Here is a 6,716-nt window from a genome sequence, read left to right as displayed (position 1 = left end):
CTTCAGTAGACGGAAGGCGGAGGACCAAACCAGTCAGGGAAGGCGGAGGCAGCCGAGGCGCTTTTGTGTCCCTCGCAAACGGACATGATTGCAACGCCTGAAGAGTGTGCCGACAAGCAAAGCAGGGCAGAAAAGGGGTGGGGGTGGGAAGGGGGTATCAGTCCCGCAGCGGTAGGGCGTCTAGGCGAGCACGTACGTGCTTCCTTCCATTCACTCGCATACACTTGAAACCGAGGGTTTTTTTCTGTGGAATCTCTCAGTGTGCCTCGGGATCGAGTAGCAAAGTCCTGCTTCCACTGCTAGCCATGAAGGATACATCACCCATTTTTCCCCCTCCCTCCCCGTGTCTCTCTCTCTTTCACCACGCGCTACTTTTCTTTCGCTCTACTGCCTTCTCCTTTCTGTTGAGGTTCCCTCTGTCTCTCGCCCTTGCGGTGGGTTTTGGGATTAGGCCCGTTATTTCTCTCGCTCTTTCCCTCTCTCTTGTCGCCCTTTGCGCTTCTGCGCGCGCTCTCTCGGCGTTTTTATTTTATTTCCCTTTCACGTGTTGGTACCCATCACATGACGTGTTGCGCTTTCATTCACTCATGTGCCGTGGAGTTGGGGAGTCCTCAAGTGGAGGCGCGTCCTCTCCTACCGACTTCTCGTCGTCTCTCTTCCTCCCTCTTCTTTCACTGTCACGCTGGCAGTCTCTCGTAATGCGATCGACATGAGAGGAGAGAGAGAGGAAGACAGTATGAAGGGGGGAGGACGAATGAAAAAGGGGGAGGAGTGGGGCGAGAGTGCAGGCGAGATGCGGCGCGAGCAAGATCAGATGAGAATGAGGCTGAGACCTCTCTCTTGTTAGTGTGCTCGAATGCATTCAGGCTGACGAGGTCGGCACTTTGCCATTTTTTTTCTCTCTCTCTTCAGTGCACTGTTCGTTTGTCGTGCGCACCTCAGCAGGTTCGACGGCGACGTGTGCCAACGTCTGCCCCAGCGTTGGTGGCCAGCGAGTGCGCATGTGCTTGTGTGTCAGTAAGGGAGGAAAGGGGGAGGGGGGTTGGAGAAGAGCCGCCTCTCACGACTCTGTGGCGTACGCTCCCTTCCTCCTCGCCTCTCCTTTTGCCTCCCTCTTCTTCGCTTCAGCTGTGCTTAGTTAGCGAGGCACACACCGGGCGAAAGGCCTTTGAGCTGATATCTGCACGCCTACGCATGGGCATTTTTAGATATCGTCTCTGTTACCCCCCGCAGTTCAGACATGGGGCTAAAAGAGAGCACAGAGACTTACTAGAATTTCGCAGCGCACCCACTCGACTCCTTGGTTGACAGGTGAAACAAACAACTAACAAAAAAGAGACTTAGCATTGTCTCCCCCTCCACTTTTACCCTCCCCCTCTCCCTTTCGACCTCTTCTCCGTCCTTCGTTGCACTGCACTCGGTGTTGTGCACTCATGGGTCGCTCGTCTCGTCTCTCTCTGCGTGCTCTTCCCTTTCCAGGCGCGCTTTTTGTTTGTCTGGATGCGCCTAGTGGGCGCTATACTTCCTCCTTTCCTACCTTATTCCTTTTCCCTTTCCTCTTGGTTTCCTCGACAGCTTTTAGCTGTTATCCTTCAAGCGTTTCCCCCTTTCCCTTTCCCTTTCTCTGTCCCTCTCCCCCTCTCCCCTTTCCTCCCTATCGATTTTCCCCTTTTTATTCCTTCCGTTAAGCGGTGAGAGCGAGTGAGAGAGCGCGAGTTTCACCCTGCGTTTGATATTCGTATTTTATCTCCATCCACCACCTTCTGCTCTCGGTGTGTCTGCCTGTCTGTCTCTGTCTGTGTGTGTGTGTGTGTGTGTGACATCTACCACGCCACTTCAGACGGCGCTTTTTCTTTTACCTTCGCTCTACTGCTTTCTCTCGTTCTACCTGGCACGTGTGCTTCTCTCTTTCACTCTCATGTTAGTTCCGACACCCTGTACACAGCGGTGGCCTGCGTGCGCCTATGTGCGCATCGACGATACACCCACTCATACTTTTCCTTTGTACAGCGCTCAGCTCCTCTCTTTGTTTGCCTGCCACCCCTTCACTGTTCCACTGCGCTCTTCTGGCTGGTGCTGCACTGAGGGCCATGGTGTCTCCTCTCCCCCGGCAATGGATGAAGTCGGGGACGAGATGCGTCGCCACCGTGCACCTGGAAGAATTGAAGGGGCAGCAGTGTGATTGGTGGAGGGGACGAGGGTGGCAGGGAGTGAAGTCAAAGGCGGTGGCCGTTGGCGACTAACTGGGTGTGATGGGAGGGAGAGTACGAAGTACCATTGGTCTCAGACAAAGCGTAGGCACACGTGTGCGTGTTGATATATCACAAGTGTCTTTCTTCTGTGTGTCTGCGTCGATGCCCTTCTGTCCGTGTGTGTGTCCTGTCTCTGCGTGTCTGCCTCTGCGTCTGGGGAGTGCGCGCCCACGTACGGGGCTGCGCGTCTCTGCCGATTTGGTACGCTCCAGGTGTTCTCATTGCCCATTTTCTCCTCGCTGTGTTTCGCTGAGCTCACCCAGTAGAGGAAGGCAAGCAGTCGCAGCACACCGGAGAGAGCGAGAGAGGGGCGGGAAACGGACATGGGCAGCCCTGGGTGCATTGGATCTGAAGTGCTTGCCGCACGAGATACACAGATGCCTCAGCGAACACGGTACCATGGCCTCTGTACAGACTAGAGCAAAGGAGCCCGCTGTGAAGAACAACTCGGACACTGCAAGGATCACTGCCAGCTCGTATGTAGGCTAAAAAGAAGCTAGTCAGAATCACACCGGCCACCGAAGCGAAAGTGAGGAGAGGTGCAGCGGGGGATGTGTGTGTGTGTGTGTGTCTCCGTCACCACCTCCCATTTTCACTGCGCACGCAGTTCGCGAAGAGGGGGCAGCAAATGCCCCTTTACCTTCAAGAGAAGGACGTGCCGTGTGTGCGTGTGTGTGTATTTGCGGAGGCCCCGCTTGCACGTATTCATGACGAAGAGGCACACGTGTGCTCGTACGTTTTCTTTCCGCTGTACGTTGGCAATGGCGGCGCAGTGTCTCACAACGTTCTCGTCTTCCCCAGTCTGCGCCTCCCCTTGCTTCCTCGTGCGCGTTGTTGGTGTTCTTCATTTCCTCTTGTTCTATTCCCTCCTCTTTCTTTCGCGCGCCTCTCCTCATCCTACTGCCTGACCTATACGTGGGTATGCATACACGCACATGCCAAGAGACCGCGACTTGTGGACCACCACCCGCGGGTACAGGCAACAGTACCCCGGAGTGGGAGCTCAAGCAAGCAATGGATCCTGAAAAGCACATCCCTGAGGACACTCAGCCCCCTGTGCGGACAAGGTCGACCACAAACGCAGCTGCCTCTCGTCAGTATGCTGCTCGTTTGATTGCCCTAGTGCATCCTTGGCAACGTTTCGAACAACTACAGCTACACCGCAGCACCAAAGGCTAACACGCAGGCAAATTCTTGAAAAGGTTTATCGTGGGGAGGCCCGCTGCCGGAGGACTTTGTGACCGGCAGCTTCTGCGAGTGGGGCGGTACGTAAGCTGCACTATGGCGGGTGTCAATTACTACCTAGGAGAGACCTCGAACACGTATGTTGCCAGCTGTGCCGCCGGGTGTAAGAGTGCAGCAACATTTTCCTCGCTTCTATCGATGCTTGGTGCGCCGAATAAAATTTTAGCGGTACGCGTCCGCCGAGCTGGAGGAGAAGGTGGGGGCCTGGCCGAGAGTGCAATGCCTTTCGGCTGTACGAAAACCCCCTTACTGGTAGGCTGCCGGCCGAGTGGTGTGTGAGAGAGGCACCCACGCACTACTCGGGGCTGCTGCCCTACCACAACGACCGGCACACCAGCAGGGTTTTGGCAACTTGAAGTGCGCGACACGTTTTCTGCCGTCGGCAAATTCGAACGTCGAATGGCTCACGGGAACGCTGAACGTGTTGTGTGTGTGTGTGGGGGGGGGGGGGAGAGGCTCCTCACACTTCTGCGCATTGGAAACGAAGCGAAATTTGCTCTTGCGTCTCGTTCGCTGCTGCCTGTTTAGCCCTCCTGAGAAACAGGCGGCAGCTTCTCTTGTTCGCAGGCGCATGCGTATCCGCCGGCCCTCTTTGTGCTTGACACACGCCCCCGTGACATGGACGCAGGTGGGGGGACGATGGCGGCGGGCCATGAGACGACGGGGCTGTTCTGGGGCCCAGGCGCCCGGATGCGGTGGTGCGGGCGCTGCGAAGCACAGCGGGCATGGCGCGCCGCGTCCACGCAGGGCATTGTGGGGCGGGGGGAGCACGAGCGATGCGCGCGCAAGGCACGAGGGGCTGCAGGGAAGTAAGAGCCGCAGTGCAGGCGTGCGAGGCATGCGGCATCTCCCCCATCTGGCCGTGTGGGCTGATGCGGCACCGAGGCCGGCGGCGTGACTCGGGCGCCTCGAACCACGCTATCGTGTCCTTCGGGCACGGACGTGGAGAGCCCCCACGCCGCATTGTGTGATGCTGCGTCCTGCAGCGACGGAGGGCGAAGCGTGGCCCACGGGCGGAGCACTGCGGCACACCGGGCCCTGACCTGAGGCGGGCCGGCTTCGTCCTCTGGGACACCCGACATGCGCCTGGACTACCCCCCTGCTGCCCGCGCGACCGACGCCGCGGCTTGCGCTCTCGAGCAGGCGCCTGGAGGGGCCCGTTAGACGCACGGCGCGATGCGACGGCCGGGGGGGCTTTGTCGCAGGACTGCCCGGGCTGCACCGCCGTGTGCTGCGGCTGAGGCATGGGTGAGCTGCGGTTGCACGCGTGTCTGCGTGTCGACTGGTTCGTGGCGGCATGGACGGGGTGAATGAAAAGTTTTGCATTTTATTTCTATTTGCACTGCTGGCTTTGCCTCAGTTTGCCTGGATACTTCTATAGCTTGAGTGGCTTCAGCTCTCTTGGTCTGTTTCCAAGCTCATAAGTTTCACAGCGCTTTCATGGCGGCACATGAACCAGCAGAAGATGGGTCGCCTCGACTCACCAGAGGGGGTTTGGTGTTCATAAGTGTCCACAATGAAAGAAGCTGAACATACTGTGCAAGACCAAGGTGTGGCGCATGCTGCGTGTTTCACCCGGCTCCTCTCACCCAGTGGGCCTTGCGTCTCTCTCTCTTATCAAGGAGACGTCGGAGCAGTAGGGCAGTCAACCCACGTGCAGCGATGTGTCGATGTGCATGCGCATGCTCAGAGAAAACAAAGGATGGGAAACGAACGGGAAAGAGAAGAGGCGCTATAGTGAATGTTATTTTTTTTTAGCCTTGCCAAGGCTTGGGCTCAATGCCTCTGGTTGTGTTGGACCGAATAATCAGAAGAAAGGATCACAGGTGATCGGGCGGGGGGCGAGAGTGTTGCCTTTCATGGAGGAAGAGAGGTGCCATGAGCTCAGAAAAGCAGAAGCTTTTAGGGGTAGTCGCTTGACGCATTCCAACGACCTCGCAGACTCACAGCATAAAAGTGCTGACGCCTTCTGCTTCGGCTTCCCCCAGTTTGGTGGCGTGGCAGCAAAGGGAATTTTCCATTCGCCAATCGTCTGCGTCATGGGCCAGCTCATTCTCCTCAGCAGGTAAACAGGACGAAATGAGAGAAAATGATGCCGGTCGTATATTTTGCGTACCGACCGTGCTGGCACGCTCAGACAATGGGTAAGGCAAAGGAGCGCTTAGAAGGAGCGAAGAAAATATGCCGAGTACAGAGAGGATTGCGTGTGTGTGTGTGTTTCGTTTGTTCGTTGCATCGCCGCTTTCTGCCCCCTTTTTCCCCTTTTGTGCTGCGCAGGCAACCGCCACCGATGATGGTGTGCGGGATGTACACGCAGGCACAGCCCGTATGTGCGTTTGCGTGTGTGTGTGTCTCTCTTTCTCCATGTTTTGCTGTGCGCGTGTGCATGACGGGAGACAGAGACAAAAAGCGAGAGCGAGAAGACCCAATACTGTGTGCGGGCCTGTGTGGTTCGCTGCGGCCCTCTGATTTTCCGTGTCTTTCATTTCCTTCTTTCCACTCTCTTCCACACGACAGTCCACCTTCTCGCGTTCATTCGTTCACTTGCAGTTTTTTCTCGCCTTCGCATCCCGCGGCTCTTTTTTTCGTATCGGCGAACTGTGCGGGGCTCGGCTCCTTCGATCTCCCCACATTTATTTGTATGGCTCGTCCTTCTCTTCCGCTTCGTTCTTTTCCTCCTTTTTTTTGTGTTTTTGTTTTTTTCCATTGGCTGTTTTGCTCTCCGTCTCCCTGACGATAAAGGCGGTCGTGGTGATGCGGCCAAGTGAATTCGAAGAAGGGAGAAAATGCACCCACGTTCTGCGTGTTCCATGGAAGACTGATGCTCAAGCAAACAGAGTACCCCATCCTCCGTCTCACACCGAACTTCCCCTGCCCCGGGTTCCCTCTCCATCGCGTGCCCAGTGCCCGCTCTCTCAGTTGCCATAGAGGATCTCTATGGGAGCGCATACGTGCGCACCCCTGTGCTGTTCTGCTCCCCGCCACCTCTTCCCTTTCTCACCACACAGCCTTGGCTACCATAGTGGGGAGTTTTCCCTTCTGTATGTGTATTCCCGTGTTTTTTTTTCCTCTCTTTTGCTTCATCTCCTCCATTGTTTGTGCTGCGCTCGCGTGTGTGTGCGGCTCTTCTATACTTTGTTGTTTATCTGGCTGCCGCTGCACCCTTCCCCCTCTTTCACCCGCTCCTTTACTTCAACGCTGTTGTCGAGCTTTTCATCT

The 6,716-nt window shown here is 56.4% G+C and overlaps 1 annotated feature.

The window, feature by feature from the left end:
• Positions 1-4,102: 4,102 nt before the first annotated feature.
• Positions 4,103-4,800: a repeat region.
• Between the last annotated feature and the right edge of the window lie 1,916 nt (positions 4,801-6,716).

This window comes from Leishmania panamensis (assembly GCF_000755165.1).
Source record: "Leishmania panamensis strain MHOM/PA/94/PSC-1 chromosome 31 sequence".
Taxonomy (NCBI): Eukaryota; Euglenozoa; class Kinetoplastea; order Trypanosomatida; family Trypanosomatidae; genus Leishmania; species Leishmania panamensis.
This window is presented reverse-complemented; position numbering and strand designations above follow the sequence as displayed.